Source organism: Capra hircus, chromosome 27 (assembly GCF_001704415.2).
Source record: "Capra hircus breed San Clemente chromosome 27, ASM170441v1, whole genome shotgun sequence".
NCBI lineage: Eukaryota > Metazoa > Chordata > Mammalia > Artiodactyla > Bovidae > Capra > Capra hircus.
The window spans coordinates 39,703,395-39,727,073 of record NC_030834.1 but is presented as its reverse complement, the minus strand read 5'-3'; the positions used below and the strand labels follow the sequence as shown (position 1 = coordinate 39,727,073).

Below are 23,679 nucleotides of genomic sequence, written 5' to 3'. Positions count from 1 at the left end.
TGATCCCTGTCTCTTGTACAACGTCACTAACCTAAGTCCATAGTTCATCAGGCACTCTATCTATCAGGTCTAGTCCCTTAAATTGCACTCATCTCACATGCTAGCAAAGTAATGCTCAAAATTCTCCAAGCCAGGCTTCAACAATATATGAACTGTGAACTTCCAGATGGTCAAGCTGGTTTTAGAGAAGGCAGAGGAACCAGAGATCAAATTGCCAGCATCCACTGGATCATCGAAAAAGCAATAGAATTCCAGAAAAACATCTATTTCTGCTTTACTGACTATGCCAAAACCTTTGACTGTGTGGATCACAAGAAACTGTGGAAAATTCTGAAAGAGATGGGAATACCAGACCACCTGACCTGCCTCTTGAGAAACCTATATGCAGGTCAGGAAGGAACAGTTAGAACTGGACATGGAACAATAGACTGGTTCCAAATAGGAAAAGGAGTCCGTCAAGGCTGTATATTGTCACCCTGCTTATTTAACTTATATGCAGAGTACATCATGAGAAACGCTGGGCTGGAAGAAGCGCAAGCTGGAATCAAGATTGCCAGAAGAAATATCAACAACCTCAGATATGCAGATGACACCACCCTTATGGTAGAAAGTAAAGAAGAACAAAAAAGACTCTTGATGAAAGTGAAAGTGGAGAGTGAAAAAATTGGCCTAAAGCTCAACATTCAGAAAACGAAGATCATGGCATCTGGTCCCATCACTTCATGGGAAATAGGTGGGGAAACAGTGGAAACAGTGTCAGACTTTATTTTGGGGGGCTCCAGAATCACTGCAGATGGTGACTGCAGCCATGAAATTAAAAGACGCTTACTCCTTGGAAGAAAAGTTATGACCAACCTAGATAGCATATTCAAAAGCAGAGACATTACTTTGCCAACAAAGGTCCATCTAGTCAAGGCTATGGTTTTTCCTGTCGTCAAGTATGGATGTGAGAGTTGGACTGTGAAGAAAGCTGAGCGCTGAAGAATTGATGCTTTTGAACTGTGGTGTTGGAGAAGACTCTTGAGAGTCCCTTGGACTGCAAGGAAATCCAACCAGTCCATTCTGAAGGAGATGAACCCTGGGATTTCTTTGGAAGGAATGATGCTGAAGCTGAAACTCCGGTACTTTGGCCACCTCATGCGAAGTGTTGACTCATTGGAAAAGACTCTGATGCTGGGAGGGATTGGGTGCAGGAGGAGAAGGGGACGACAGAGGATGAGATGGCTGGATGGCATCACCGACTCGATGGACGTGAGTCTGAGTGAACTCTGGGAGTTGGTGATGAACAGGGAGGCCTGGTGTGCTGCAATTCATGGGGTCACAAAGAGTCGGACATGACTGAGCGACTGAACTGAACTGAAGTGAACTGAGGAATGCCAAGGTGTCAGAATTACAAGCATTTGCTTTCACGCTATTTCAGCTAAATATCTTTACTCTGATACTCACATAGTAATCCTAATTTCACATGGAATTTAGCTTACCATGTAATATTCCAAACTGTCAGGAGATCCCAAAAAGCACAGCAATTTTCCAGCTATCTTATTTTATCTATCTGGGGAGCTCTGAAGAGACTAGGAAAGACTGAGCTTCTACACTTAGAAGGCAAAGAGTCGACAGTCGGACCCTGACATTTCAAGACGTCTCTTGGGGGCAACCAGGACACCTCATTGTGTGTATGTCTTTTCCTCCCACCTGATTTCTGTCCTTTATAGGAAGGGATTTGTTGCCTTATCACTGGTGATTTTAAAAAAAAAAAAGATAAGGTAAACCTCCTGTCATGTTCAGTTCTAGGATTCTATAGCATATTATATAGATGAAGAAAAATTCCTAGACTATAAGCCATAACATAAATCACCTAATGAATGAATGTGTGCCCAGTCATATCCAACTCTGTGACCCCATGTACTATAGCCACCAGGCTCCTCTGTCCATGGGATTCTCCAGGCAAGTATACTGGAGTGGGCTGTCACGCCCTCCTCCAGGGGATTTTCTTGACCCAGGGACCCAGGGATCAAACCCATGTCCCTTGTGTCTCCTACTTTAGCAAGCAGAGTCTTTATCATTAGCACCATCTGGGAAGCCCAGTGAAAAAATACATAGCCTAAATGTTCATTTCACCCATCCGAGACGTCCTCTCAGAGTATACGATGTGAAAAGAACTCTACTATGTATTTCAACGGTAACTGCTAACATATGAGTATGATTAGCGTATGGAAACAATTCTGTAAGGCATGCAGCAACAGTCAAGATCCTGAGCACAAAGCTGGAAGAGTATTTGTTTCAAACCATTGTACTGTGTGCTAATGTTTTCATCAGTCAACTGGGTTTAAATCTAATTGTCATACATATTAAATGGCAAGTCTGACAGACAAGGTTGCTCTAATTCATCCTAATTAATACAGTCAGATTTTAAAGGCCAAATTAGCATTTTGAATACAGTTAATATTTTTGCTTATATGTGTCCAGGCAAGTAAAACAGATCTAAAATGTTGACAATGCTGGGGTTTTTATTTATTTTATATATACTACTTTTGGAATAAGGGACCAAATGTTTTTATTTGTATCTGCCATATTGGTTTATTTTTCCATTCTTCCTATAATAGTAGAAATTGCATGGTCATTCTATCATCAAGCCTCAGCTCATGCTTTTTCCTAAACTTGGATAATCTTGTTCATAGTCAAGACACTTTTATGAAGTTATAAATGATATAAACAAATTCAAAGACAAGCAACAGGGCCAAAAAAAACTGCCAATACTAAAATATCTTACATGCCAGGCAAATTCTTAGCATTCTTAAAATCACAACATAGAAAATACCTCTAAAAATCAATTTAAAAAATTAACATGGAAAGAAAAAATTGGCAAAACAAATGAACACGCATTTCTCAGAAAGAGAATCATGCCCATTGAACATGACAGAAGGAATCACAGATTAATATAACAATAAAATCAATTTTTACTGAGATGTTTGGTGAATTCAACAAACATTAAAAGGCTTTACATTACTGACATCAAGACAATACCCCTCTCATACCAAATACAAAGAGTGTTACTTGCTGCAGTAGGGATTATTTTTTTGGTAGCACTCATCAAAATTCACCCTAAGTAATGCCATGTGGAAAAATAAACATGTGCATGAATTACATTGAATGCCGTTCATCATAGTAGCACTGGGAAATCTAAGTTTTCTCAATAAAACAATGGCTAAAATATGGTTCAGCAATATCACAGTGCATAGTCAATGCATGTTCAGTCCTGTCTGACTCTTTGCGACCCCACGGACTGTAGCCCTGCCAGGCCCCTCTGTCTATGGGATTCTCCAGGCAAGAATTCTGGAGTGGGTTGCCATGCCCTCCGGGAAGTCTTCCCAACCCAGGGATCGATCCCGTGGCTCCTGGATCTCCAGTACTGGCAGGCAGATTATTTACCACTGTGCTGCCTGGGAAGTTTAGCAATATCATGGTACTTTATGCAGCTGCTAAAAAGAATAAGGTAGGGTGTGTATGTGGATAAAGAATGATGTACATCAAACATTACAAAATGAGTTTACAGGTCAAATAATCATAGGCATGATAATTTAAGGATCATTTTTTATGATCTCTGGTTATTTCCTACTAAAATATTTCCAATTGAACATATAAGTGAAATTACACCACATATATTCAAGTTTGAGTGTTTTGTGTTAATCCGTTTTATACAAAGCTTCTTTTTGCTCTGCGCATGCCTTGGCCCACTTGGATTTACTTTACTGCTAGGGGTTTCCTCATAGGGGCTTTACCAATAGGGGCTTCCTCAGTGGTTCAAATGGTGAAGAATCTGGCTGCAATGCCAGAGACCCAGGTTCAATCCCTGGGTCGGGAAGATCCCCTGGAGAAGGAAATAGCTAACCAATCCAGTATTCTTGCCTGGAGAATCCCATGGACAGAGAAGCCTGGTGGGCCTCAGTCCAGGGGGTCACAAAGGGTCAGACACAATTGACTAACTAACACTGTCGATACTTTCACTTCCTTTTCACTATGCTATGATCCAAATTGGCTTAAAAAACAGTTACATAGGTTGACAGAATATTAGAATTGGCAATAGCAATAGAAATTGATCTATATGAATCAAATCCTGAGTTACTTATAAATATACATGAAAAAATTGGAATGGTACATAACTGGCTAATTGTTTTTAATTGGGGGAAACGTTCTACTTTATAGAAATTATTTTTTCACAGTAGACTTCTAATTTTATTTTTTTTTTAATATGAGAACAATGTCAGGGAACATGAACATTCTTGGAAATATCTACAAGAGTCTTTGAGACTCTCTGGTGGTCTCCTCATTTTAACTTTACTTTTCATCAAGAACCAGCATTTGACAGAAATGTACCACTATCCTTATCCATCCTTAAAAATATATATTATTAACATTTAAATCATATATTGCCCTGTTTCCCACTATACATGTGCTCTATTTTCATCATATTCTGTTTAAAAGGATTTTAAATCCAATGTGTCAAATTAAAGAAAATGAAACAAGACTGAATACATTTCTGAGCTAGGACTGTGAAGACACGAGCACGGAGACGGAAACAGAGTTGATCTTCATCTTGAGAATCCCATTGGCCTCCCTTTTCAGCAAAGTAACAATTAGGGATCAGTGTCACCTAGGAGAGCAGCTTTATTCCTCATTTATTCCTCATTTCTCTCATTCTTATCAAATAGTTATTGTCCAATCAAAGAGCAACATTTATAGATTTGCATGCTAGTTCATTATACATTAGAGGGGGCACTGAAATAATCTGACCGGTGTAACAGTGCAAGAAAAGAAAAATAAAAAGTAGACCTAGACAAAACACTGAAAATTCATCTAATATGAAGTTTGGAAACTTCAGCTATTACTAGATCCAGGTCTACAGTCTTCTAGTTGTCAGTTTCAGAAGAATTTCAGCTGGGAGTACACTATCTTCCAAGGGAAAAAGAATAATTTAGGGGATGCACAGGCATTTAAAATGGGAAATGTACTTGTAAACACATTTTAATAAAGAATCGAATAAAAACCCAAAAATGATGGCACTGCTTCAAACCAAAATCAGTGCACAATTCTGAGGACAACTCCCCAAGGTTTTCATTAAAAAGTGGTTTCTTTTGCTTAGTTCTTCTAATAATTCACCATTTTTGCTGAGTACCCCAAATTCTCATGCATGGATTTGCCGCATTATGAACTCAAACTGGCTTGTTATATCAGGGACTTCTTCCACACAAGTGAGAAGTGTGTGTGTATATACACACATTTTTTCAAAGGGCAGGAAAACTTTTATAGGTCTAGAATATTTGTATGACAAATCCTGTTAATTTACATGATCACTCATTTATCATAAGTCAGTGACACTGTCATTTATTCAGTAATCTACTCACCCATTTTCTCCCATCTTTTCACAATGCCTTTAATTCATTAGGGCATTCTAATGACTCACCTACACTTTTTCAATCACTAGCACATTTCCTTTCCTGTGGTCTGATTAATCTTCTAATGGGGGATCTTAAATTTAGTTCCACTATGAACACTCACCCAGGGCTCCTCTCACTCTGTACCATCCCCCGTGAAGCCCAGGACTGTGGTCCATGCTTAACATATTCACAAACTCCACACTTTCCCATCTTCAAATCTTGCTTATGCTGTTTCTCTCTCATTATACCCCTTTCTCCCGCCAACTTGCCATGCTCAAATTCCACCCATCTTTCAGTACCCTCTCAAAAGCATTTCAGAAGAACTCTGCAATTCCATGGAAAATCTTTTTTTCTCGTTGCCCTTATATCACCTCCCCTAAACTTTCTTGGCTTCCCAGGTGGCTCAGTGGTAAAAAATCCACCTGCCAATATAGGAGATTCAGGAGACATGGGTTCGATCCCTGGATCAGGAAGATCCTCTGTAGAAGGAAATGGCAACCCACTCCAGTATTCTTGCCTGGAGTATCCCATGGACAGAGGAGACTGGTCGGCTACAGTCCATGATGTTGCAAAGGGTCAGACACAACTTATCGACTAAACAACAACTAAACTTGCTAATTAAAATGGGATACACTCTTAGTTACCAGTACTTATCTACATTAAAAACAAAATCTTCCTTGGTACATAAGTCTCCCTCAGGGCAAGATCCATGCCTGATTGATTTCTGGATTCCAGGCAATGCTTAGAATAAGGGTTCAACAAATAATTCTCAATGCATTAAGATTTTGTACATAAAACCCTTTTTTAGTAATGCATCTAGAAAGTGCAATGCCTTAAGAATCCAGAACACTTGACCTATGCTGCCTCATTCTAATTTGCAGATTAGAAAACTGAAACAGAACTGTTATCAGACCTTCCCAAGATTATACAGGAACTTTAAATTGGAGCTAATATTCAAATTCTGTTTCAAAAACATTCATTTGTACTGAATCTCTTAAGGCGAAAATTACATAACGCATGAATCTATTAGTGGTCCTCACACACCTCGCTGATATCACAGGGGCCTCTGAGATTTCTGAGATAGGCCAAGAGCAATGCTATTCCCTCCTTCCCTAGAATATGAGAGATTTCATCTTACTATGCATCACTGATGAACATCCATAAGAATTCACCAACTTCTGTTTAAAAGAGAGAGAATTTAGGTTTCAAGCAATTACAGCAAACACAGCTACATCAATACAATCTTTTAGAAAGACAAGTGCCCTCCCTAAAACATCCCCTGATATAAATTCTACCATTAATTCCTTAAAACCATAGTGCATCAGTCCTTAAGCTAACATCTTTCTCTCCTTTCTGCCTTTTTCCTTCCTGTTCCTCTTTGTTTCTCCTTTTCCCTTCAAGTTTCCCATTAAAATTCAAACATGCATGAGAAAAGTAATACCTCAGTAAGGATTCAGTTCAATAATTCTTACTGAGCAAACAAAGCCACAGTGGATTCTGAGAACACAGAGATAAACAGAACACCAGCTCTGTCCTCCGGGTAATACAAGGCGGATGAGGTTGCCACTCACTCCGCCACAAGGGGATGTTCAGCCAGGCTCCTAACAGATAAAACTGATAAACAGACCAGCCTTAAGAAAGATCTCTCAGAGGTCAGCAGCGTAAAAGAAAGGGCGTTGACATAGGTAAAAACTGGGATAGTAAAAGTACGGATGTGAATTGCAAGCTCCCAGGGTATCCTGTGATAAACAGTCCTTAAATAATTAATCTTCCATTCTATATCATACTGGTGCTGCCGGAGGGTGGACCACACACAGAGGAAGATGGGAGGCAGAGGTGAAGACATCAACAGAGAGAGGGTTGGCATGATGACAAGCCAAGCCAAGGAAGAAGAAAGGAGAGGATGCTATGGAGAAAAGATGCAGGCAAGGCTGGCTCCACAGAAAGGAGTTCATTTTACATTACAAAGAAAACCAAACCAAATGCAGAATGAAATTTATATAGCCATCATCTCAAATTCCTTGGAAACTTCAGACTCTGTGATGTAGATCTTTGGTTTATTCACAATATTTTAAAAACCTCTTTTTCCTCTGTTAATATTTTTCTAGCTTTATTGAGATATAAATGGCAGTTAACACCATGTAAGTTTAACGTACACAATTGAATGACCTGTATCAGCAGGTATGTATACACAGGGTATGTTCAACACAGTAAAGCAATAAAAAAACTCTGATGATAAGGAATCTGGAGTGCCACAGGAGACCAAACCTTTTACCAGAGTGATTTCCACTCCGTGTGGTTAGACAGATATATCATTATACATGATTAAATATTTAAAATGAAAATATCAATAGTTCCTAATTAACCCCTCTGGCTAGAATATGAGACATTCCACAAGAGAAAGTTCTTGGAGTTGGGGAAGAGGGAATGCAATCAAAGGACTCAGATGCCATACAAACTGCAGATCATCAATTTAGAGAGAACAGCCAGAAAGGCAAATCTCAAGGAGACAAGACCAAATGGAAAGCGACGATGGAGGTGGGCAGGATCAACTCAGGGAAAGGGTGTCTTACACTTCAACAAAAAAACTTTCAGGCAGAAACAAAACAAAAGATGTTTTAGAGCACAGTGTACACGAAAGCATTTAGGAGTCATGGAGGTTTCCTCATCAGCTGTATGACCTTGAACAAGTTTTTGAGACTCCAAACTTTGGTTCCAGACCTGCTCAGCTACCATGTCGCCTGCCCCCTGTCTGTGGGGGTCACCCAGACCCAGTGAGATGAGAGGGAGAAGTATTTAGGACGGTTAGGCCGTGAGGACAGGAGGTGGGGCTTAGGGAATGGCGTATCCTAACCGGTGAAGGCGTTTCTAACGACCTCCCACCAGGGATGCTGCAGAAACCTTTCACCGCTCCCCCATCCTTCATCAGGCAGGAAGAAATGAGCTACGAGTCAATGAAAGCCCAGATAAAAGCCCCTATGGAACCACAGTCAAAAAGGATGAGCCACTCAAACGTTGTTCTTCTCTCAGAAAGGGGGAAAGAGAACAGTCTAACTTTCATGTTCTTCTAACACAGAGGAGGCGTCAGAAAGCTGCAGGTTCGGGAAGTCCACGTTTGCCCCCGCAGTCTTGCCTACATGGACCATAGTTTTCCAAAACGAGTGTGCAGCCTGGTGCAAAGGGGAGACAGTTTGAACCAAGCCAGCAAGGATGACTCTGCGGGGAGCAAGGCATGCTCGCCTGAGGGACGAAACAGACAGAACAGGCTCCATCTTGAAAGCAGGGCTCCATGTTGGGCTGGGCCCTGGACTTGGGGCTCTACGCCCAGTATCTATGGAAACAACACACCAATGGAAAACCAGACCCCCAGATGGAAGAGCCCCAGGGCTTCTACCTAGACTCTCTCTCCCCTAAAAGAATATGCTAATTATCTCTGTAACAGAACAAAGTCGTAAATCCCATTATGCTTATCGGGGTATGACCACAGGCCTATTGATAAATGTCCACTGTTTAGCTATCTAGGCTTACCACGCTTGAATCATGGGTTAACTTTGATCGTATCTCTCTTTTACCTTGTGCAGACTAGTTCCAAGGAATTTGGGGAGAGGGGTTTGAGCAAGTACACTTAGGGTATAAAAGGTTTACACAAAAACTGGTCGGGGTCCTTGGCTAAGAGGAGACTCTGCCTCGGGCCGCCGGTGTAATAAGCTGCACTCCACTATCTGCACTGTCCTCCTGAGTGAGTTTGCTTCCCGGAATGCGTGGCTACAACAGCCTACTTGTTAATTAATTTCTGCGGCGGGGCATCCGTGTTCACAGGGCTGACAGCTCCCTTCCCACGGCCCTCGCTGGGAGTGCAGAGTGTGTGAAGGGCTGCGGGGACACCCACCACACCGGCCAGGGAAGCCCAGGCAGGGGCCCTCGCAGGGAGAAGCCGGGGAAGGATGGACTTGCTCAGGAGCCTTCACTCTGGGCTTACGACTAAAGCCAAATACAACTCCCTCCTCCCAGTTTGCCTTAACGTGTTTTCATTTTGAAATTCAGATTCACTGCATCCTGAGACAAATGCGCTCTGCCTTCCCCAGGCTTCCCGGCCACCTGTGGGAGCTATCTCCCCAGCAAGGGCCGGGCCCAGCAATCCTTTTTCCTCACAGTTTGAGCCAGTGAAGATGGACTCCTCAGGAGTTAAAATGGAGCTTCCTGCGATGCATGAAAGGAGATGCTGGTCTGGGCATACCTTAGAACCGCTTCAATGTCAGTGCAAGGAGCTCGGCTCTTTCAGCACGACTGGCAAAGCATAGTTTGGAAATCATTTATGAAACAGAGGGAATAGAAATACGTGGACTTTAAGGATGGTGACTCTCTCTTTTTAGAGAATTTTACCATGTGATGTAAAGGGACCAGGATTTGTGCCGCCTTTTATCTGCTTGCTGGGGAAAAAAAAAGTTCAGGGAGGGGGCTCCCCTGCTGGCTCAGATGGGAAAGAATCCGCCTGCAATCAGGAGACCTGGGTTTCATCCCTGTGTCCCAAAGATCCCCTGGAGGAGGAAGTGGAAACCACTCCAGTATTCTTGCCTGGAGAAAAATTTCATGGACAGAGGAACCTGGGGGCAGTTACAGCCCATGGGGTGGCAGAGAGTCAGACCCAACTCAGCGACTAACACTTTCCCTAGGAAAAATCTGCTCCCCCAACCCTGCCCAAACCAGCCTCCCAGAATCAGTGTAAATCCACCAGCACTTCTCCAAAAACAACACAAAACAAATGTGCATTCTAGAAGGAAGACCGGGGGGACCTCCTCTGGGGAAGCAAGGCGGCAGAGTACTTTAAAGGATGCTTTAAAGGAGCCTGAGCGGCGAGCAGGAAGCTCTGCCCCTTTCAGTGGCCCCCAGCTGGGGGCGCTCAGTGCAGCCGGCAGCCTGGTCCTCCACGCACATGTCACGCACGTGGCTTCCTCACGGAATAGCCATGTTCACAAAACCCTCCCGGAGCTTTCGGCGAGAGTGCTGGATGCATTAGTTCTGCAAACCCCTAAGACAACCTGTGGAGTAGCTACTGCTATCATCCTCATTTTACATGAGACAGTATGTGGGAAGTCCAAGGCCACAGAACTGAGGGGCGGGGCAGTGCAGCCTGGCTCCTAAGCAACGACGCACATTAATGCCACATCACTAACGTGGATAGTCATGAGCAAGAAAGGATGAACTATGGAAAAGAAATTCAGTCTGTGGGCTTGATTTTTGATGGTGGTTAAAATGTGGAAAATTCTGAGAGAGATGGGAATACCAGACCACCTGACCTGCCTCTTGAGAAATCTGTATGCAGGTCAGGAAGCAACAGCTAGAACTGGACATGGAACAACAGACTGGTTGCAAATAGGAAAAGGAGTACATCAAGGCTGCATATTGTCACCCTGCTTATTTAACTTATATGCAGAGTACATCATGAGAAACGCTGGGCTGGAAGAAGCACAAGCTGGAATCAAGATTGCTGGGAGAAATATCAATAACCTCAGATATGCAGATGACACCACCCTCATGGCAGAAAGTGAAGAGCAACTCAAAAGCCTCTTGATGAAAGTGAAAGAGGACAGTGAAAAAGTTAGCTTAAAGCTCAACATTCAGAAAATGAAGATCATGGCATTCGGTCCCATTACTTCATGGGAAATAGATGGGGAAACAGTGGAAACAGTGGCAGACTTTAGTTTTTTGGGCTCCAAAATCACTGCAGGTGGTGACTGCAGCCAGGAAATTAAAAGACATTTACTCCTTGGAAGAAAATTATGACCAACCTAGATAGTATATTCAAAAGCAGAGACGTTACTTTGCCGACTAAGGTCCATCTAGTCAAGGCTATGGTTTTTCCAGTGGTCATGTATAGATGTGAGAGTTGGACTGTGAAGAAGGCTGAGTGCCAAAGAATTGATGCTTTTGAACTGTGGTGTTGGGAGAAGACTCTTGAGAGTCCCTTGGACTGCAAGGAGATCCAACCAGTCCATTCTGAAGGAGAGCAGCCCTAGGATTTCTTTGGAAGGAATGATGCTGAAGCTGAAACTCCAGTACTCTGGCCACCTCATGCGAAGAGATGACTCATTGGAAACGACTTTGATGCTGGGAGGGATTGGGGGCAGGAGAAGAAGGGGACAACAGAGGATGAGATGGCTGGATGGCATCACTGACTCGATGAACATGAATCTGAGTGAACTCCGGGAGTTGGTAATGGACAGGGAGGCCTGGTGTGCTGCGATTCATGGGGTCACAAAAAGTCGGACACAACTGAGCGACTGAACTGAACTGAACAAACCACAGCTTGATCTCTCTGGATCTCTTAATGCTCAGCACTTCGCACAGTGGATGGTCAATAATGGGTGCTGAATAAAAGTCAATCACATGAATCCATGCAGAGAGGAGTTTCTCAGTGACAGAGACACAGATATAGAGAACAGATTTGTGGACATACCCGGGGAAGAGGAGGGTGGGATGGATTGAGAGAGCAGCATGGAAACAGACACATGACGGCATGCAAAGCAGCCAGCCAGGGGAGCTTGCCGTGTGACGCAGGGAGCCCAAACCCCAGCGCTGTGCGACAGCACGGGGTCGGGGTGCGGGTCAAGATGGGGGTCGTGTGCACGCCCACGGCTGACTCATGGTTGTATGGCAGGAACCGACACGATATTGTAAAGCAATTGTCCTCAGATTAAAAATAAATTAATTTTTTAAAAAGGAAGAGCCTCCATGATAAGACAGTTTTTGAAAAATCAAAACCAGCAGAAACCAAAATGGATGCAAGCGGACTTGACACAACTCAGGAAATTGCCCGAAAATCCCAGAGAAACCTTGCCAGTGTGGAGAGTGGGTTAAGTCCAAACAAATTAAGCACCTTGACTTGAACTTAGCATTAGCGCCCAGAAATGCAGATCTAATTAGTGGTTGACCTGAAATTTTTACACACACGCACACACCAACACACACGTACTCTACGCCCAATAAACATTGTTGAAACGGTCAGCTTAGCTCTGCTGCTGCTGCTGCTAAGTCGCTTCAGTCGTGTCCGACTCTGTGCGACCCCAGAGACGGCAGCCCACCAGGCTCCCCTGTCCCTGGGATTCTCCAGGCAAGAACACTGGAGTGGGTTGCCATTTCCTTCTCCAATGCATGAAAGTGAAAAGTGAAAGGGAAGTCGCTCAGTCGTGTCCGACCCTTAGCGACCCCATGGACTGCAGCCTTCCAGGCTCCTCTGGGATTTTCCAGGCAAGAGTACTGGAGTGGGGTGCCACTGCCTTCTCCAAGTTTAGCTCTATCCACCACCTATTGGTCAATTTATCAATCACCTATCTATTATTTATCCACCAACTTATTTATATATCTGTTAATAGCTGAGGATGTATAATCGTATGTAGATTTATTAACATGAATTAAGTTTTCAGTGTAGCACTGTACATTAATAGTACCAAAAACTAGATAACAAGGATATATTTAGGGAAAGCACTTAAAATTTCTGACTATTAGAATGCTGGCATCTTTGATTTTTCATTGGATGATTAGAAGGGCCTTTTGTTTGTTAAAAAGCACAAGCTGATTATATGATACGTGATAAAAGGTCACTGACAATTGATAAGTCATTTTCAAATAAGTCATTTATTTTAAATTACTGCACAAAACAGTATTTTATTCTTAGGTACAACCTATTATGAGCTATAAGCCCAAATGACACACTAAAATGTGTCCAAAGGTTAATTACAAATGAATGCTTTCAAAAATATAAGAAATTAGTAACTGAAAGTCAAATCTGTGTTACTATACAGACAGCTAAAAATGGAAAGAGCACTGTTATTGAATTGTTGGCAAGTGAATACAAATTGGGAGACAATTGTTCACCTGCCTTCATTTTATCCCACGTACAATGAAGGCTACATCCTTGACCTCAACCTCCCCAAAATGGAAAGGAGACTAATTAGTATTTGTGAAGAGTTTATAATACTTCGGCTTAGAGAAAAAGAATGATAAATGGTGCCTGATACTGCAAGTGTTGTTTAATTTTAGTAATAAATAAAAAAAGAATTTTTACCAAAAGGATAACTTCTGTCCATAAGGACTGAATAATTCAAGGATGATTCAGAAACAGCTCTACTGATTTTTTCCATCCTCTAGGAAAGCAGGTTTTCTTTTCTCTTCACTTTTACCCTGGAGAAATATATGCAACCTGGTTTCCTTTTTGCACAGAGGGAACAAATATTGAAGCAGGATTTAAAAAAGAAAATCAGAAAAAGCTGTAATACAAGATTATGTTGAACGTTGTTTGAGCACTGATATTATTCTCCAAGGAGTTGCTGTCTAGACTAACGCTGTGTGTTTCCTGAGGATTTGATGTAAAGTTAAGTTAGGGCAGAGGTTCTCAAACTTTCACAAGCATTTGGGTCACCTGCAGGGTCTGTTAAAACAGGTTTCCACAATCCTTAAGTCCAGGCGGGGGACAAAGAATTCATACTTCTAACAAGTGCCAGATGATGCTGATGCTGCTCTCTGGGAACCATAATTTGAGAAAGAACAAGTTCGGAAATTCTGTGGTTTCCAAACCAGAGTCCGTGTGATTCACCCACGGAGCTTTGGTAAGAATGCAGATTCCTGACCCAGGCTGAGGTCTGCAAAATCAATGTCTCCAGGACATATGATTTAATAATCTGCCCTGGTTATAAGCTCATCAGGCAGCCTTGATACACAGTTCCAGAAGCTAGTGAATCAACCATGTCATTCAGAACTCCCAAGTCAGGAAGCCAAGGGCTGAATCAGGTCTGACACTCTTTTCGCGTATTCAGAAGTTCTGCCTCGCTCATCTGTGACGATCCTCTGTCCCCACGCTGGTGACAGTGCCACGCCCCAGGCTTTAATGAAGACTGCAATCATCAGTTCCCAAGGAAAAGATCTTTCTATTAGGCCTCTCTCTGAAGCATGCGTGTGTATGTGCTAAGTCACATCAGTCGTGTCCAACTCTGTGACCCTGTAGACTCTAGACTGCCAGGCCCCAGTCAATGGGATTCTCCAGGCAGAAAAATGGAGTGGGTGGCGACACCCTCCTCCAGGGGATCTTCCCGACCCAGGGATCAAACCTGGGTCTCTTATGTCTCTGGCTCTGGCCAGTGGGTTCTTTACCACTAGCACCACCTGGAAAGCCCTCCCTGAAGCACCTAAAGCATGAAAGAAGCAGTATAGCATACGCAGTCTAAAAACACAGATTCTGGAGTCTGACTACCTGGGCTTGAAGGGAGTCGTCATTCACCAACTGCAATAACCTTGGACAAAGTTTCAAACCTTCTCTGGCTCAGTTCTCCTTCTATGAAATGGGATCATAGGCCCTCCCTATTCAGAACCAACTTAAATGGAACAGGCAAAGAACCTAAGCTAGAGTAGTGCCTGATGTAATTTAATTTTTAATGTAACTTTTACATTTATGATTGGATGCTATTAAGTAGTTTTAGCTCAATACAACTTTTGAAATAATTTTTTCTGCAAGAGAATATGTTCCTTCAGTGAGTTATTCTTCCTGCCCTCCAGGTGGTATTCAAATACAGACAGGACAATCTCTAGAGCAGGGTATTTTAGATGTGGTCCATGGCTGGATGAGGGATAGCAAAGTATTTCAAATAACCGAGAGAGAGAGAGAGAGAGAGAGAGAGAGAGAGAGAGAGAGAGAGAGAGAGAGAGAGGAATCTGGGGATAATTTTTCAAACTCCTGGCTGAGTGGGTGCTTTGTCGTTTTTGGCTTGTCCTACGTCCCCCTGCTGTTCAGACTATTTGATTGGACACAAGTTTCCCAAGTGGCTGCTGCTGCTGCTGCTGCTAAGTCGCTTCAGTTGTGCCCAACTCTGTGCGATCCCATAGACGGCAGCCCACCACGCTCCCCCATCCCTGGGACTCTCCAGGCAAGAACACTGGAGTGGGCTGCCATTTCCCTCTCCAATGCATGAAAGGGAAAAGTGAAAGTGAAGTTGCTCAGTCGTGTCCGACTCCTAGCAACCCCATGGACTGCAGCCCACCAGGCTCCTCCATCCATGGGATTCTCCAGGCAAGAGGACTGGAGTGGGGTGCCATTGCCTTCTCCAAGTGGCAACTAGTGGTAAAGAACCCGCCTGCCAAGGCAAGAGACTCAGGAGATGTGGGTTTGATTCCTGGGTTGGAAAGATCCCCTGGAAGAGGATACGTCAATCCACTCCAGTATTCTTGCCGGGGAAATCCCATGGACACAGGAGCCTGGTGGGCTACAGTCGGCGGGGTCACAAAGAGTCGGACATGAGTGAAGCTACTGAGCAGTGCACACAAGCACAAGGTCCTGACAACCCCTCTGTAAACAAAATCAGGAGAGGGTCGGCCTGGCTGGGACCTGGAACTGCAGCTACACACACTGTCGATCATAAGGCTTTAGAGAATAGACACTTTCCTAAAACTTAATTGTTCTTGATAAGTTTCATTTGCTTAAGCCCTCTGTTTGTCTCTTAAAAATGCAAACATTACTGGCAAGAGATGCAAACAACATGGATTCTAATAACTTTAAAATAAAGGCTTATCATTCAATAAGGCTTCATCCCTGTGGATGGACTTACAGGATTATTCCAGAATCTGAGAGTATTGAATTTTGTGTGTCCTAGTGATGCACTCCTTCCCCACCACACATACACCACACCCCCCAAAAAAAGGGTGAGGGAGAATTAGGCTAAGGAACAATACTGAGAATATTAGCACAAAATTAAAGCTGCATTTCAAAGTTTTACCCCTCTTGAGTTATACTGTAATGATCATTGCTGAAATATAAGTTTTTAATGCCACTTTTTGTTTTGAAAACTAGAAAACAAATTAAAACAAGCTTCAAGAACTAGTCAAATAAAATATATTTCTTGTATAAAAAAACATTTTCAATGCCCACCATTAGGAAGGATATAAAAACGGAAACAAACTGTATTGATAAAAATAAAATTTCAAGAGTCATTTCAAAATACATAAATAACAAAATGGCAAAAACGTATGAACTAGAATTTTTACTTACAGGAATTTCTTTAAGGAAACTATAATGTATGTGTTTTCCTCTATTTCCTCTTGACCTCTGTAAGCAGGCCAAGAAGCAAGAGTTAGAACTGGACATAGAACAGACTGGTTCCAAATTGGGAAAGGAGTACCTCAAGGCTGTATATTGTCACCATGCTTATTTCACTTATATGCAGAGTACATCATGCAAAATGACAGGCTGGATGAAGCACAAGCTGGAATTAAGATTGCCAGGAAAACTATCAATAACCTCAAATATGCAGATGACACCACCCTTAGGGCAGAAAATGAAGAACTAAAGAACCTCTTGATGAAAGTGAGAGAGAAGAGTGTAAAAGCTGGCTTAAACTCAACATTCAGAAAACAAATATCACGGCATCCGGTCCCATCACTTCCTGGCCAATAGATGGGGAAATAATGAAAACAGTGACAGACTTTGGGCTCCAAAATCACTGCAGATAGTGACTGCAACCATGAAATTAAATAATGCTTGCTCCTTAGAAGAAAAGCTATAACCAACATAGACAGCATATTAAAAGCAGAGACATAAATCTGTCAACAAAGATACGTCTAGTCAAAGCTTTGGTTTTTCCAGTAGTCATGCATGTATATGAGAGTTGGACTATAAAGAATGCTGAGCACCAAAGAATTGAGCTTTTGAACTATGGTGTTGGATAAGACCCTGGAGAGTCCCTTGGACTGCAAGGAGATCCAACCAGTCAATCCTAAAGGAAATCAGTCCTGAATATTCATTGGAAGGACTGATGCTGAAGCTGAAACTCCAATAATTTGGCCACCTGATGTAAAGTACTGACTTATTGATAAAGACCATGATGCTGGGAAAGATTGAAGGCTGGAAAAGGGGACGACAGAGGATGAGACGGTTGGATGGCATCACCGACTTGATGGACATGAGTTTGGGTAAACTCCAGGAGTTGGTGATGGACAGGGAGGCCTGGCATGCTGCAGTCCATGGGGTCACAAAGAGTCAGACATGACTGAGCGACTGAACTGAACTGTATGTATATATAGAAAATAATGTTACATGACAGCATTTTAAGTACTATTAAATATGAAATGTCCAATAATAAAGTATTGGTTGAAAGTTATGATATATACATAGAATAGAATCCTGTTTTTATTAGACTACAAATTGAAGGAGTAAATTTATTAATTTGAAATTATGTTGTCCTGAAAATTATCAAATGGCATTTTTAAGGGAAAAACCATATTGACAAAATCTGTAGTATGGACTCTCATTGTGAGAGCAAACCAACGGACATTATCATTAAATTAAAATATTAACAGATTATCTCTGCATGGTGGGTGTTGGGGGTTTTTCATGTCTTTTTGCTTATCCATATTTTATGTATTTTGTAAAATGAATGTGCATTTTATAACAAGGAAAAAGGAGCATCTTCCTTGCTTTGCTTGATGGAACAAGGAAGAGACCCCTCATGGACCCTTGACATTTTAAATTCTATTTGCCTGTTTCATTCCTGACTATAAGCTGAAACAAGAGAAGAGACAAACAGGCACCGACTTCTTAACCATTTCCAGTTCTCCCAGCTCTCCTCATAGGATTTTTCTTTTCCCTATTTGGGCACTAATATTGGCATTTTTGCAGCTTTCACTGCTTACCTGTCCACGATCCTGATTTGGGACAGGACGACTTCAGGAGATTCTCAGAGCACATTGTGAAGAAGAGATCTTTCAGTCAATCTACACTGAGGGATCTTTCAGCAAAAGTTTGCACAAATCCTCAGTTCTTCTTCACGGAGGAACAAAGTAACAGCGAGATACCTGCATTGGGAGTCAATGAGATCTTCTTTGTGAAATACGGTCTTGATGTTTTAGGCCAGTGGAGTGGAAAGTCCTATGTTTGATGACTAAGGAAGTCACTGTGGTCATGGGGATGGATGTGGGTAATGTCCAGCAGACACTGATGATGTGCATCCCAGGGAAGTGAGCAAGGACCCCTTCTCTCAGAGGAGCTTCCATGGCAACAGGATAGCATCCAGAACTTAACCAAGAGGGAGACAGGAAAGAACAGCCTTTATTTTTTCAATTGCCTGCTCTTCAAAACGAGGCTCAGTTAGGCACAGTTGAGTGTTGTTGTTGTTACTGTTGCCACTATTTTAAATCTAAAATGTGATGGGCTTTTGAGCAGCCAATCAAGCACACCACTGTGAGCTTTTTCTCAGCTATTTAGCATTAAACATCAGAGACTTGGTGATGCTGAACTGCATCTGACAGTCTACAGGCCCAATCACACTATGAGAATTCCTGACAAATAATGTTTACACAGCTGGAATGCAGTCAATTGTGCTCTGTCTCTGCGATCTACACACAAAACATCACAGCACTGATTACAGCACAGTACAAAATGCAGATGCGATGTACTCGGATGTGGTAGAAATAGTTGCACACAGGAAGTCTGGAGTTGGAGAAGAAGAAAATGTTAGAAGTGCGTTAATTCATTCTTCTTAGTGGGATAATTGATATAATCTCAAGTATATAAAAAAATGAAGAAATTACTTAGTGATAAATATGATCAATAAAACATTATAAACTAATATGCCAACAAATAAAATTGCCAGATTTAAATGTGTATATATACATGTGTTGCATATGTATGAACTAGCTAGGTGTATGTATGTACATCCCTGGTGGCTCAGACGGTAAAGGTTCTGCCTGCCAATACAGGAAACTTATGAGACGTAGGTTCGATCCCTGGGCCGGGAAGATCCCCTGGAGAAAGGAATGGCAACCCACTCCAGTATTCTTGCCTGGAGAATTCCATGGACAGAGGAGCCTGACAGGCTACAGTCCATGGTGTTGCAAAGAGTTGGACATGACTGAGCAACTAACACTATATATATATCTACATTTATATGTAGATATCAGTTCAGTTCAGTTCAGTCGCTCAGTCGTGTCCAACTCTTTGCAACCCCATGAATCACAGCACACCAGGCCTCCCTGTCCATCACCAACTCCTGGAGTTCACTCAGACTCAACGTCCATCGAGTCAGTGATGCCATCCAGCCATCTCATCCTCTGTCATCCCCTTCTCCTCCTGCCCTCAATCTCTCCCAGCATCAGAGTCTTTTCCAATGAGTCAACTCTTCACATGAGGTGGCCAAAGTACTGGAGCTTCAGCTTCAGCATCATTCCTTCCAAAGAAATCCCAGGGTTCATCTCCTTCAGAATGGACTGGTTGGATCTCCTTGCAGTCCAAGGGACTCTCAAGAGTCTTCTCCAACACCACAGTTCAAAAGCATCAATTCTTCAGCGCTCAGCCTTCTTCACAGTCCAACTCTCACATCCATACGTGAACTTCATTTTAATGGTTGTTTTCAGTGCCTCACTTTGAGGCAAACACGTTTATGTCTTGCTGGCCGACTCTGGGTCTGCACTGCTGGTTTTATGAGTCCTGGCTTGACTACCACCAGCACAGCTCCAGATCAGTCCTCTCCCATCCTCCTTGATTCCCTCTTATTGTTATTCCTTCCTGGAAACCTCTTTTGCCCTAAAACAGTGGCTTTAACCACTCAAACAGACTCAGACTGTGGCTCGTACTTGTGAGTGACTTCTGCTCCCCATCCTTCTTCTTCCTAGGAAACTGTTATCCCAAAGTGCCTACATGGACGAGCACTGTTACTTGCCTGACACCAGTGGAAAGCACAGCACGTGTTCCTGTCCTCCAGTGAGGGACCCTGGGACTCACAGTGTCTTTCTTTAAATAGACCTACCCCAAACACATATTGTGAAAAAGTCAATGAATGGAAACCCATCTTCAGAAGTGGCCTCTCCGGGGGATTCCATGGTGCAGAAGTGCATCATCTGTGGACCAGTGGTTCACAGGTGTGAAGACCAGGCTTGCAGGGATGGGAGTCCACATAGCTTCCTGCAGGCTGTCGTAAGCAGCCTCACTTCAGGGACTGTGACCTGAACACACTCCAGGTAGGGCCGCAATTGCAGAGGAGAAACCCAACGAGTGGGGAAGTAAGAATTAGTCATTTCACTGCAAAGTTTCAAGCTCTTTGGTGTCCCCAGTAGCCACGTCTGTCATCTCCCACAGATGGTTTTGGACTTGCCCTGTGGTGGAGTCAGCATCGCCCTGACTTCAGAAATATCTTGTTTACTACTTTTCAAATGTACTCAAGGAATGAATCATCTGGTTTATTTTGTCATCCCTGGTAGCTAAGCTGGTAAAGAATCTGCTTGCAATGCAGGAGATCCCGGTTCAATTCTTGGGTCGGGAAGATCTACAGAAGGGATAGGCTACCCACTCCAGTGTTCTTGGGCTTCCCTGGTGGCTCATAAAGTAAAGAATCTGCCTGCAATGTAGGAGACCTGGGTTCAATCCTTGGGTTGGGAAGATCCCCTAGAAAAAGGAATGGCAACCCACTCTAGGATTCTTGCCTGGAGAATCCCCATGGACAGAGGAGCCTGGCGGGCTACAATCCACAGGGTCGCAAAGAGTCAGACATGACTGAGCAACTAAGCACAGCACAGCACAGCTGACTTAGTTCATCTGTGTATGTGTGTGTATATAAATATATGTTTGTACGTAATTATATAGGTGCATGTAGGCATGGTCTATGCATACACATATAAATGTATCTAAAAGTACCTTTTTCAGGGAGTATAGTTTATTTTCTTTCCAGTTCAGAAGTTGTTATTACAAGTGTAGCTCTAGGCAACCTGCAGCAGCCAGCAGTGAGAGCAAATGCACCGAGTGTATCTTCTTTTCCTTAAACTTTTTATTTCATATTGGACTATAGCCGATTAACAATGCGAGTTTTAGGTGAACACTGAAGGGACTCAGTCATACATATATGTGTATATAAAAGTATTTTTTAAAAGATGAAGCTGCTACAAAGCACAGCAGCTTTGTTATTGGTTTAGTTGCTAAGATACCCCTTCCCTTCTCCAGGGGCTCTTCCCAGCCCAAGGACTGAACCTGGGTCTCCTTCACTGGCAGGTGGATTCCTTACCAATGAGCCTCTTAGGAAGCCCCCAAAGCACTGAACTGAAATCTATATAAACCAATATTTATATAGATCACTTGATCTATATAAATCAATAAGCGCTGAGTCATCAGCAGAAGGGCTTTACAGAGCAGAAGGACAGGGCCTAGAATATTCTGAGCAGAGCAGCACATAGACACATGGGAGTTCCCGCTAAGACAGCCTGACTCGGCAAGACACTCTTTCCCACACCTTGGTGGTTATCTGTGCACTTTTCTTCCTGATGGTTACAGTTTCAAGTCATATCATTCTCCAGTGTATTGCCTGGGTCTTTTCTATTTTGTGATCACTGAACCTTGCTATAAAACTGTACTGCGTGAGTATAAAGTTTGTGAGCTCTGATAATAGACTTTTCACTTTGAGTCCACAGGATACCACGGCTATGCTGGAATACGACGTGGGTATCTGAAAAGAAGGACTGAAATGGATGCTATGGTCTTCAATTAAATTACCTCACCATCTCTTTCTGAGATACCTTGCTGCACTAAGGAATCAACAGTCAAATGAACTCAATCTCTCAGAACACATGCAGGGGAATTCAATATACCGACTCTTAGGGAGATAGCTTCTACCATCGAAATAATGCAACAGAAGGAGCCAGAGAAAGAAGTTACAAAACATGGGCAGAGTAAAGGCCTCTATTTTCCCACTGGATGGAGACTTTCTCTTTGCTAATTAATTAATTTTTCCTTTATGCGTGACTATTTTTTCACACCCTAACCAAAATGAAAACAGAAGACTTCAAGACTCGAAAATTAAATGGTCGTTGTGTGTCTGTTCCTAATTATCAGGCCACTTCTCCGAGGCTCACTTTGATCTCCATCAAAATCGGGCGATGCGTCTGGATGACCTCTAAGATCATGTTCAAACTCCAGATCCTGTTAATTGATGACATTCCTGCTGGCACTCTAGGTGCAGCACCTCTTCATCTCCCTTCTGTCTCGAGATGGCAACACAGGTCTGTCAAATCCTGTTTCACACACGAACACACGCACTGGTACTAAACACTGAATTTAGAGCCCTAAAAACCAATTCGTCAGAACATCACACACTTTCCTTTTCTAGAACTGTAGAATTTGGGAATAATACTCTTTTTATCAATATTGATATTGGCAAAATCGATTGGCTGATGGGAATTTTCAGCCAGATGAAATACACAGCTATTTTGCTGGAAAGAGAATGGCTTTATCTGATTTTTGTCTTCTTCAAAATCATCCAACTCAGTCCTGAGTCCATTACCAGGAGGAAAGGTAATTTGGGAAGACCTGGAGATGAGATTTTGCCATTCCTATGATTTCACTCGGTGCTATCTGGATGATATCGTCTTTTATGTTACTCTTAAAATCCTCAGACACAATGTCCTTATCATTTAGGGATTAATACATAAGGATATATTTAGATACAAGATACACTTCATATTTAAAATCAAAAATATCCTCTTTATTATTGCCTTTCCCACACAACTGCTTATCCTCTGCTAGTGATGCGATGCTACCTGGGGAAAGTTGTTGGTATATTTCCTCCCTAAACAATAAGACAAAAAAAAAAAAAGGATTTTCTAAGAGAAGCACAGTGTATGTTTGGAATAATCAGAAATTCTATGTCCCTCAATCCCCTCCTCTCTCAAATGAAGGGTTTGGATTAAGATCCCTTTATGTGCTAACATTCTAAGAAAACCAAGCATTTTATTCAGTCCATCAACAAACTTCAACCTAAAGTAAAAAAGTCAGACTCAATAGTCAGGAGCATCCAGGTCCACATGGCAAGGATACATGAGATGCTGAGTCTGAAGAAAACACATGGGTCTTCAGCTTCTGCAACTGATGCAACAAGACACCATGAACGATGCTGACCCTTCAGTTCAGTTCAGTCGTTCAGCTGTGTCTGATGCTGCAACCCCAGGAACCACAGCACATCAGGCCTCCCTATCCATCACCAACTCCCGGAGTCCACCCAAACTCATGTCCATTGAATCAGTGATGCCATCCAACCATCTCATCCTCTGTCGTCCCCTTCTCCTCCTGCCCTCAATCTTTCCCAGCATCAGGGTCTTTTCCAATGAGTCATCTCTTTGCATCAGGTGGCCAAAGTATTGGAGTTTCATCTTCAACATCAGTCCTTCCAATGAACACCCAGGACTGATCTCCTTTAGGATGGACTGGTTGGATCTCCTTGCT

The 23,679-nt window shown here is 42.6% G+C and overlaps 1 pseudogene; it reads left to right on the top strand.

Annotated features, from left to right (window-relative positions):
- LOC102170022 overlaps positions 1–23,679 on the top strand; it is a 49,392-nt pseudogene that overhangs the window by 4,864 nt on the left and 20,849 nt on the right.